This window comes from Rhinolophus sinicus, chromosome 2 (assembly GCF_057876585.1).
Source record: "Rhinolophus sinicus isolate RSI-liver-muscle chromosome 2, RSI-T2T, whole genome shotgun sequence".
NCBI lineage: Eukaryota > Metazoa > Chordata > Mammalia > Chiroptera > Rhinolophidae > Rhinolophus > Rhinolophus sinicus.
In genome coordinates this window covers 32,476,871-32,486,759 of record NC_142502.1, presented here as the reverse complement: position 1 = coordinate 32,486,759, position 9,889 = coordinate 32,476,871, and positions in this window count along the sequence as shown.

Genomic DNA, 9,889 nt, shown 5'->3' with positions numbered 1-9,889 from the left:
CAAAAATCAACCCAGCCTAATAATCACAGAGGAATATATTGGAGGACTGAAGAATATGGGACATCTTTACACAACTTCAGAGTCAGTCTTGGAAAAGTAGCCAAAGTATCTATGGGGAAAATGGAACCGAATGGACAGTCACAGCCAGATGGGATGGATTAGCTCCAACTGCTTTTTCCACCTTTCTCCGCATTCCACATGAGCTTCAAATTCCAAGGAGAGGAAAACATCTGATTGGTATAGCTTGGGTCACATGTTCATCTTTTGGCCAGGGGAAATGGGGACATCTTGATTGATAGTTCCAAGGTTGTATCCAATAGTGATAGAGTAGTTTTCCCAATATAAGTTCAGGGCTCCATTTCAAAAGAAGAGGAAATGGATTTTTGGCAGGCATAAACAACAGATGTCCACTGCACGACTGAATAACACACGTTTTAGGAAATGTACCAATGTAGAACAATGCTGTGATTGCCAGTTGAACCTTGGTGCAAGACCATGTTTTTTTTTTCTAATAAGAGAAAGGATTTTTCTCAAGATTAATCATTCTCAGAAGTGGTTAATACTAGAATAGGAAGTGAGGTGGGCCTCTCCCTGGGATAGGACAGGTCTTTCTTCACTCTCTGGGCTCAGAGGCATTATGCTGATACTAAGAAGTTATTCTAGAACTACTCCTGCCTGTGGTAGCTGTAGCAAATCTCTGCTCTGTGAGGTGCAGCAGCAACAACAATGAAAAAAGATAAACAATTTTCTGAGCATCCAGTACCCATGACAGTTGTTGTGGAATCCTCCATGTCAAGAAAGATACCTCTGACTGACTGGTGGCAAAAACTGGGTGTGGCAAAAACAAAAAACAAACACAGAAAAACCTGCGGTCTCCAACCACAAAACAAACAAACAAACAAAAAATCACAGTCCCTGGGAGTGCAGGAGAGTTTTCTTTGCCTAAGATCAGGATGGAGTTTCCTCAGTGGTGACCAGTAGAGGGTCTATGACCAGCAGAGTAATTCAAGAGAATGAGCAGCCACATAGGATAGAAGCATGAGGAGAATGCTGGAGTGAAAGAATCTGCTTATTCCAAAGTGAGCATATGTACCCTACACATTTAATGAAAATCCATGTAACCATTCTTGCATAATAAGGTAACATATAAGAAGGCAAAGAGGAAAACAGACACACACACACACATGTATATACTATATAAATGTGTATATATGTATGTATGTATATATATATACACACACATATATATATATACATATATATATATAATATAGTATGTATTTCATTTAGGAAATAATTGTTACTGATACTTCCAACAGTTTTTCATTCCCTTTTAATTTATTTAAGGTATTTTTGATGCACTAAAGCTTGCCATTTTTATGGCATCAAACATCGTCCCTTTCCTCTGCAATTTCTTCCATTTCTTTTATGCTTAGAAAAATATCAGTATTATGGTGTCTATAGTTCACTTTAAAGAACTTTGGTATAGACAGTGTGCTATCTATCATGGATATGCTATTTGGCTTAAGCTATGCATTATGTGTGGTCATTTGCCCTCAGTGGAATTTCCCATCTAAAGGATCATCAGCTGGCATCAGTCAGAAAGACCCCACTCCCAGGACTATGGGTGCTTCAGCTAGTGTCTCTCTGATCACCACCAGGACATTTATTAATCGAAATACAAATGGTAGAAATGGGTCTTTGTGGGTGAGATGGGTTCTTAGTGGTAAAATTAATGGCATTTGAGATCTGTGTATTGGATAAAAACATTCAGATACACTACCTATCCTTGCTTGAACAGCGTACAAGAAGTTACGAAGTCACGTGTCTTGTTTGCTTAAGGATGGCACCAAGATTTGAGGACCCATCATAATAACGCGTATTTATATTTTACATATTTTCATTTAGTAGACAGTAGACAAAACAATGAGATGTTTTGCCTACTGTCTACTAAAAACTTGAAAAATGGATAGATGTATGGAAGAATTTGGTCTGAGAACTACTTTCTTTATAACCTGATAGAGAGGTTACGGGGAAGTAGTTAATACTCACTCCCCTCTAAACATTGGAGGCTACTATTAACAAAAATGACCTGAGTTGCACAAGATCAAATTGACTTAGGCCACCAATGTTTTCTTCTAATTTATTTCATGGTTTTATCTTTTATGTCTAACTCTGGCTCCATCTGGAATTTTTAATCTCAAAGAGCTACAAGACTGGAGCCCTTCATATAAATGCATGAGGCAAGCTGGCACAAAGCAGGAGGTAGGAAGAACTGTGCCAAATTGCAGAGCCTGGGGGTGGGTGGGGGTGGGGGTGGGGAACCACTCCTCTGTTCATGCCAAATGCTGCCATCTGGGAATGTGGGTCTAGTGTTGTTATATGTTCTGAATTACTTTTTCTTCCCAAGCATTTTTTTTTAACACTTATATTTTGATAAATTTTTTTCTGATTTTTAAAATACCATGCAACAAACGGTATACATCTGTGGCCCAGTTATGGTACAAGGGCGGCCAGTTTGCAATCCTTACTTTATAGTGTAAGAGGTGGATCTATATCTGTTTTTTCCAAATAGGCAACTTTCCCCCCAAAGTTCTTTGTTGAAAACATAGCCTTTCTTGTTAAGAGCTTATTCTTTCTTTATCAAATGCTATATGTACACTTGTTTATTAGCAGCTATTATTTCCTGCATACTTGGGTAAATTTAAGAATAACTTGTCCATCTCCAACAACCTCCTTTCATATTTTGATTTGAAAATTTAATTTTAAATTAAATCATGAATTCATTTTTTAAATATTAACAAAATACAAATTTATTTGAATACTTTAATAAAAATACTTATTTTTGTATATTTATTTTGCATTTAAGTAATTGACTTGAGATTTTTCTAGTTCTTAGAATGTGATGATTTATTCTTTTGGGTTTTCTAAATGTGTCACTGAATAACTAGTCACTTTCTGGGCTATCAAACATTTTATATAACATGGAGAGTTTTTATTTATTGAAAGCTTGAAAGGGCTCCAGAATAAAACTGTTGAGCCTTGGAACTATTTTTTGAAGTAGTTTAATGATTTTTGGATATATGTTTTGTGATTCTAGTCATTTTTATTTTCCTAAAAAAAAAATTATTTATCTAAGACTTTTATTAATACCAACTATATACTTACATACAAGGTCCTACATTCTCAGAAACAAAGACAGATAATCAAGAAGTACATTTTATAAATGTCAAGTAAAGAAAGAGACACTGGTAAAACTAAGAGTGTGATATGGTAGGAGTGGAAAAGCAGAGTGATACTGGGGAATCACGGATAGTTAGAAAAAAAATCTCAGGAAGTGACATTTAAGCCGAGACATCACTGACAAGAAGTAACCACCAAAGATCTGGGTAAAGAGATTTGTCTTGGTCCATTTGGGCTGCTATCACAAAATACTACAGACTGGGTAGCTTATAAACAACAGAAATTTATTTCTCATAGTTCTGGAGGCTGTAAATCTGAGATCAGGATGGCAGCAAGTTGCAGAATTTTCTCCTTTCGTGATCTAATCTCCTCCCAAAGGCCCACCTACTAATACCATTACCTTTGGGAATTTAGAATTTCAACATGAATTTTGGAGGGGACACAAATATTCAGTCTATAGTAAGACTTTATGTACAATTAGCTAGTCCAGGAGTGGTTTGTCCAAAATGTAGAAAAAATTTATTTGTGTACAAAGATAAGTAAGTTCCAAGTTACTCATGTCACTGGACTTTTCAAATTTATTAGTATAGTGTTATATAGTAATGTGAACTTGCTCTATATCTATGGCTGTTTTTCTTTCCCATTCTTAATAATGCGTATTTGTATTTTACATATTTTCATAAAATTTGCCCAGGATTCATTTGTTACATTGTGCATTTATTTTTAAATCAAGCAAAACTTTTGGGTTATCAATTCTACTTTGATTTTTATATTTAGGATTTTATTCCTGTATTTTTGTGTCCTTTGTAAAAAATTGTTTTTGTTCTTTATTTTAGTAATAAAAAATTATAAGACTATAAAATTTTCTGAAGTAAGTTTGCCCACATTCAAAAAAATGCTAATACACTGTGTTCTTGTTATTCTTGTTTCAAGGTTGTCTCAAATAATATTTATTGTATTTTTGGCACAAGATTTAGCTACTTTACTTTGAACTTTGAAATGATAATTTTTCCCATTTAATACTTTATTAATACCAATTTGATTACATTGTTATCAGAAAATATGACCTGACAAACTTATGATTGGAGCATTTGGTTGAAATGTTCTTTGTATTTCAGTACGAGTTTCTTCTTTTTCCCTTTTCTCTGTTTGGTAATTATTACATCTGAATATTAGGTATATTCTCCTCTTATAGATATAAAATTTTTGTGTGTCTATTGATTCAATCTTAAAATATCATGCAATTTCTCCTTGTCATTTCATTTTAAATCTATGTATTCCATCAAAGTTTGAGTGATATATCAGTTGCATAAAAGTTTTACTTATTTTTTTCACATTTGCCTTATATTTCTAGCAGTTTAGTAGGACTGAGAAAATGTGAGAGCCAGAAATACAAAACTTTGTAGCTAAAGTATGAAACTGTTTGTTGCCAGATCTAGGAACTGTATCATGTATCAGGATGTTTCTTGTTGCAAATACTACAAGAAAAGCTAACTCAAACTGACTTAAACAATACAGGGGCTATATGAGCTCACATAATTGAGAAATTCAAAGAAAAGACAGCCTTTAAGTGCTTCAACAAGACCTCTGCTATTCTTGGTCCTTCCGTCCTCCATCTATCAGTTTCATCCTCAGGCTGTTTTTCCTTATGGTAGCAATATGGCCGAGGAAGTGCAATGTGTGACACGTGTACTTGATACCATCCAAAGGAGAAGAGGGTCTGTACTCCAAAACTCTGGGCAAAGTCCCAGAATTTCACATGATAGCACTATCTTAGGTCAAATGTCTACATCTTATAGTCATTAGCCTGGGGTTGTTATGTACTCATTGACTTAGTCTCGTTTACATGCCCCATTTACAAGAATGGAGTACTGTTCCGGGAATGACATAGACCCCATAGAGAAATCAGGGAAATGCTAAAGAACACAAGGGGAGACTCAATTCAAGACAGAATAGCAGCAAATTCCTTGATGCCCAGCCTCACACTGGTACTTCTATATTCTACTTTAAATCTAAGAGAGCTGGAAAAGGTAATTTTCCAGAATCTACTGACCATAGGTTTTCTGCTTGGTTCCACCAGTAGAAGGCAGTCATATGTAAACAGAAGGTGGGAGAGAGGAGGTGATATTTTTCTTGTTCCTGACTCTGGCAGTGGCAGGTATAGGTGACTGCTGGTGGCTATGAGTTCCTAGATTTCTGCAGCCTCTGTAAGCCTATGGACTCCTGGCTTCCTATTGCAATTCTCCAGCAGCATGTGAATAGGTTGTGGGAACACGAGTAAATACTTTTCTCCTCCAACTTTAGGAGCTAATGACTTTCTGCAGTTACTGATATCAGGCTCTCCTTGTTTCCCCCTTTTTAGCTCCTCCTGTTTTATAACACTTTTGCAAACAATTCACTGCATTAAATTCCCTTTGAAATACAGTGTTTTCTGTTTTCTAAATAGGACACTGACTGATAGGACAGTAACTGCTATGAAAATATTTCAAGTTTCTAGGTTATAATTGTATTAAACTGAAAATTGATATGCATATAATTCCATAAACAACCAAAAGCCCAAATATGCATAATTACAAAACTGTTTAACATTGCTTTGTTAAATTCTAACCATTTTGAGGACAATGTGGCATTGAAAACACATTTGCTGCCTCTACGACTGTAAGTTATTTCCTTTATGTAATAATAGGGTACACTGTTTAACTGTCATTTTTATTAAAATAACAATCTAGCTTTAAAATAACAAATGATTCTGTCAAAAAATAAAATAGAATGTTCATTCTTATTTTTCAATACTACACTCAATGAGAGGTCATATCACATAATGAAACAAGCATGGATTTTGCAGATAATCTAATAGCTAATATTGTCAATATAAGACATCTGAAAACATATATATATATATATATATATATATATATATATATATATATATATATATATATATTATGTATACGTACAACCAGAGTTAGGAAAGACATGCTTAACTCTACAACCAAACTGTAAAACTGACTCATGACTGTTTTGTGTTGAGCTATTTCCCAGGCATACAATTGTTATAATTTAGTTGTAACTTCTGGGGCTGCAGTAAGAACACAGAGAACTAGTCAGAGCATTAATTATCACATTAGGTAAAGGAAAAACTGTCTACTATACTGTTATTTACAAAGGAATTCTGCTAGAAAAGTATGTATTACTTGATTACTGTAAGTAGAACACCACCAAATGGTACAACAGAGACCAAGGTATGTCTCAGCTCTTGGAGCAAGCTCTTCAACTGAAATGGAAAAGTTTGCTTTCCAAAACTTCCCCTTGGCTTTTTCTATTCATCTGCTAGCTATAATGACTGGCACATTCCTGAATCTGGTTTGTTCTGTTTCCAGACATATGAGAAAGTTGTGTCCACAGTTATCAGATGATTGCTGGCATGTGGGAAGAAATCTAGCTTAGGGTTGGTACACAAAATAGCCCCAGACCAGTGTTCTCAAACTTTTTGGTCTTGGGACCCCTTTATACTCTTAAAGATTACAGAAGACTCAAAAGAACTGTTTTTTTTTTTTTTTTTTTTTGTGTGTGTGTGTGTGTGTGTGTGTGTGTGTGTGTGAAAAATAACTATTTTCCAAAACAAACTTAACTGAGTGAGACAAATGACATTATTTTATGCTTTGCAAATCTCTTTAATGCCTGGCTTAAACAACATAGGCAAATTCTAATATCTGCATCTACATTCAATATGTTTCTACATCACATATCATGTAGCATTAGGTAAACTCCACTGTACATTGGAGAGAGAGAATGAGAGTGTATTAGGCAGCTAGCATCTTAATATTATTATTGAAATAATCTTCACCTCTGGGACCCTCTGAAAGGATCTCAAGGACCCCAGAGAACACTAGAAAACATTTTGAAAAGCACGGCCCTAGATGACATGGATCAATGGTTTTCAGTAAATTTTCCACTATACTACGCATAATTTTCTCATGCACATTTTCATGGATGTCTTCAGATATTAACAAAACAGAAAGAATATTTTGATCATTAAGCAAAATAAATAACATCAAACATTTTTGGGTGTTGAGAGCTAATACAGAGAAAAGGGGTTCCTGGAGATAGATGTGTGGTATTCATGAAAGCATTTTATGCACTTGCAGGAAATAGACAGTAGGTTATGAATGATGAGCAATTCCTAGCAGTCTGTTGCAACTCCTTTATCTTTGATTCAGTGAAGCAAAATAGAATGCCAGTGACAGTAACACTATTACAGACATACCTAAAATCTTTTAGGCTCTGATTTCTTTAAGTAAATCATTTGAAAGTGTGGGCATTTTAAAAATTATTGAAACCAATTACTTTAAAAACACTTCTGACAATGTTGAGAAGTGCTGTCCTATATTATTCATAGATAAAAACTCATCAGTATCTTTCAGGTGGCTGGTGGAGGTGGGCTGCATATTACTGCATATAGAACAAGAAGTTACATATGCTGTAGTATGCCTTGACACGTAACAAGAAGTTTTTCTTCATTTATATATTATTTGGTATATAAATGTGTGTGCACATATTCAGAGGGAGCTTGTCTAAATGTGTCAGGCGCTATTCTTGGCAGTTGGGATACAAAATAAAATACAAATTCCTGCCCTTGAGAAATTTGTGTTCTAGTGTAGCGAGATATATAAGATGAATGAGCAAACTAAATCACCCCTTATATTTCGATAAGTATTAAAGAGAAAAAGTAAAGGATGGAATAAGAAATATCTGGACTGGGAGAGGTCATAATTTAAAATAGGCTGGCAAGTAGAGGACTAACAGAAAAGATGACATTTGAGCACAAACAGAGGGAGGAAGCCATGATGGTGAAGAATGGTCTAAGCACAGGAAACTGCAAAAACTGAGCTTGAGAGCTTGTGTAGAGTGTTCTTGGAACACTAAGCTGAGTGAGCAGTTTGTGAGGTCAAGGAGGTAATAAGGGGAGTCTTAAAGCTATTAAGGACTTTGGTTTTGTACTTTGTTTTGGGAAGCCATGGGAGACTTTGAGTAGGGGGGTCGTATAATCTGACTTCCTTTTTAATAAGTTTACTTTGGCCTCTGTATTGGGAATAAACTCAAAGGAAAGGAAGGACAGAAGCAAGACAACCAGTCTTTGGGCTATGGCAATAATCCAAACAAGAGATGCTGTTGTTTGTAGTAGAGGTGGTAAATAGTCAGATTCTGGGTGTGTTTTGAAGGAAGAGCCAACAGATTATTTGCAAAATGGATACGGGACATAAAAAAAAGGAATTAAAAATGGGTTTGGATAAGGAAAGATGGAGCTATTTATTGAAATGACCACGATTATGGATGTGGCTGAGAGGGTTGGAAGCCTGGTAGGGCATTTTAGTGGGATTCCTGTTGATTAATTCCTTTCTTGCTTTCAGATGGATAGGTAGATAAACATAATCTAAATTATATTATTTTAGTGAAACTGTTCTAAAATACGTGCCTAGAACAACTGAAGAACTGTGAATAACTTTTCCTAAATTAAAAGTATTTATGGATCAGGAAGCATACCTGTGTTCTGATCCCGGTTCTATCTTCAACAAGAAAAGACTTCAAGCAAGTCATTTAACTTTGTTATACCTATTTATTAATTGATAAAATGAAAAATTGAACAAGGTGAATTCTTACAGTCCCTGTCTGGATTTAAATCCCAGCTGAGCCTATTTCCGTAAAATGGGCATAACCACAGTACCTACCTCACTGTTTATTATGAGCTCATACATGTAAAGCACTTAAAACAATGCCTTGCACATTGTTAGTTAATAGTAGTATTGTCTCTGGAATCTTCAAGTACGTATCAAATTTTTGGTAATATCTTCATGGGGTGTGTAAGATAGTGGGGTAAAACTGGATGGCTAAGGAGAGCATAAAGATAGGGGATTAAGTTTAAAGATGGAGAATATATGGTTCAATATTACCACATTTAAAGAATTTATAAAAATGTTGCTTTCACTTACCTGAGTAATCATCACTGAGCTAGATGGCATTCTTCAAAAATTGGTTATATATATATATGTACACACACACACACACACACACACACACACGAAGGGTCTGACAATTAAATTCGAGAATTTGTTGCAACGATGTTGCTAACCTTGACATCAGAAGGATTATTCATTATGAATTCGTACCAACTGGACAGTTAACCAAGTTTACTATTTGGAAGTGCTGAAAAGACTGCGTGTAAAAGTTAAGACGACCTAAACTTTTCACCAACAATTCATGGCGCTTGCATCATGACAAAGCACCAGGTCACATGGCACTATCTGTGAGGGAGATTTTAGCAAGTAGACAAATAACTGTATTGGAACACCTCTGACCCCCAATTACTTCTTTTTTACCCAAAAATAAAGGAAATATTTAAAGAAAGACATTTTGATGACATTCAGGACATCAAGGATAATATGATGACAACTCTGATGGCCATTCCAGAAAGAGTTCCAAAATTGCTTTGAAGGGTGGACTACGCCCTGGTGTCACTGAATAGCTTCCCAAGGGGAGGACTTTAAAGATGATGGTAGTGATATTCAGCAATAAAGTATGTAGCACTTTTTCTAGGATGAGTGCGTGAACTTAATTGTCTGACCTAGTACATCCATATACATATATGTTGATTTTAGAGGAATAAAAGAAAATGTTCACATTTCTATATATAAGAACACTGAAACCT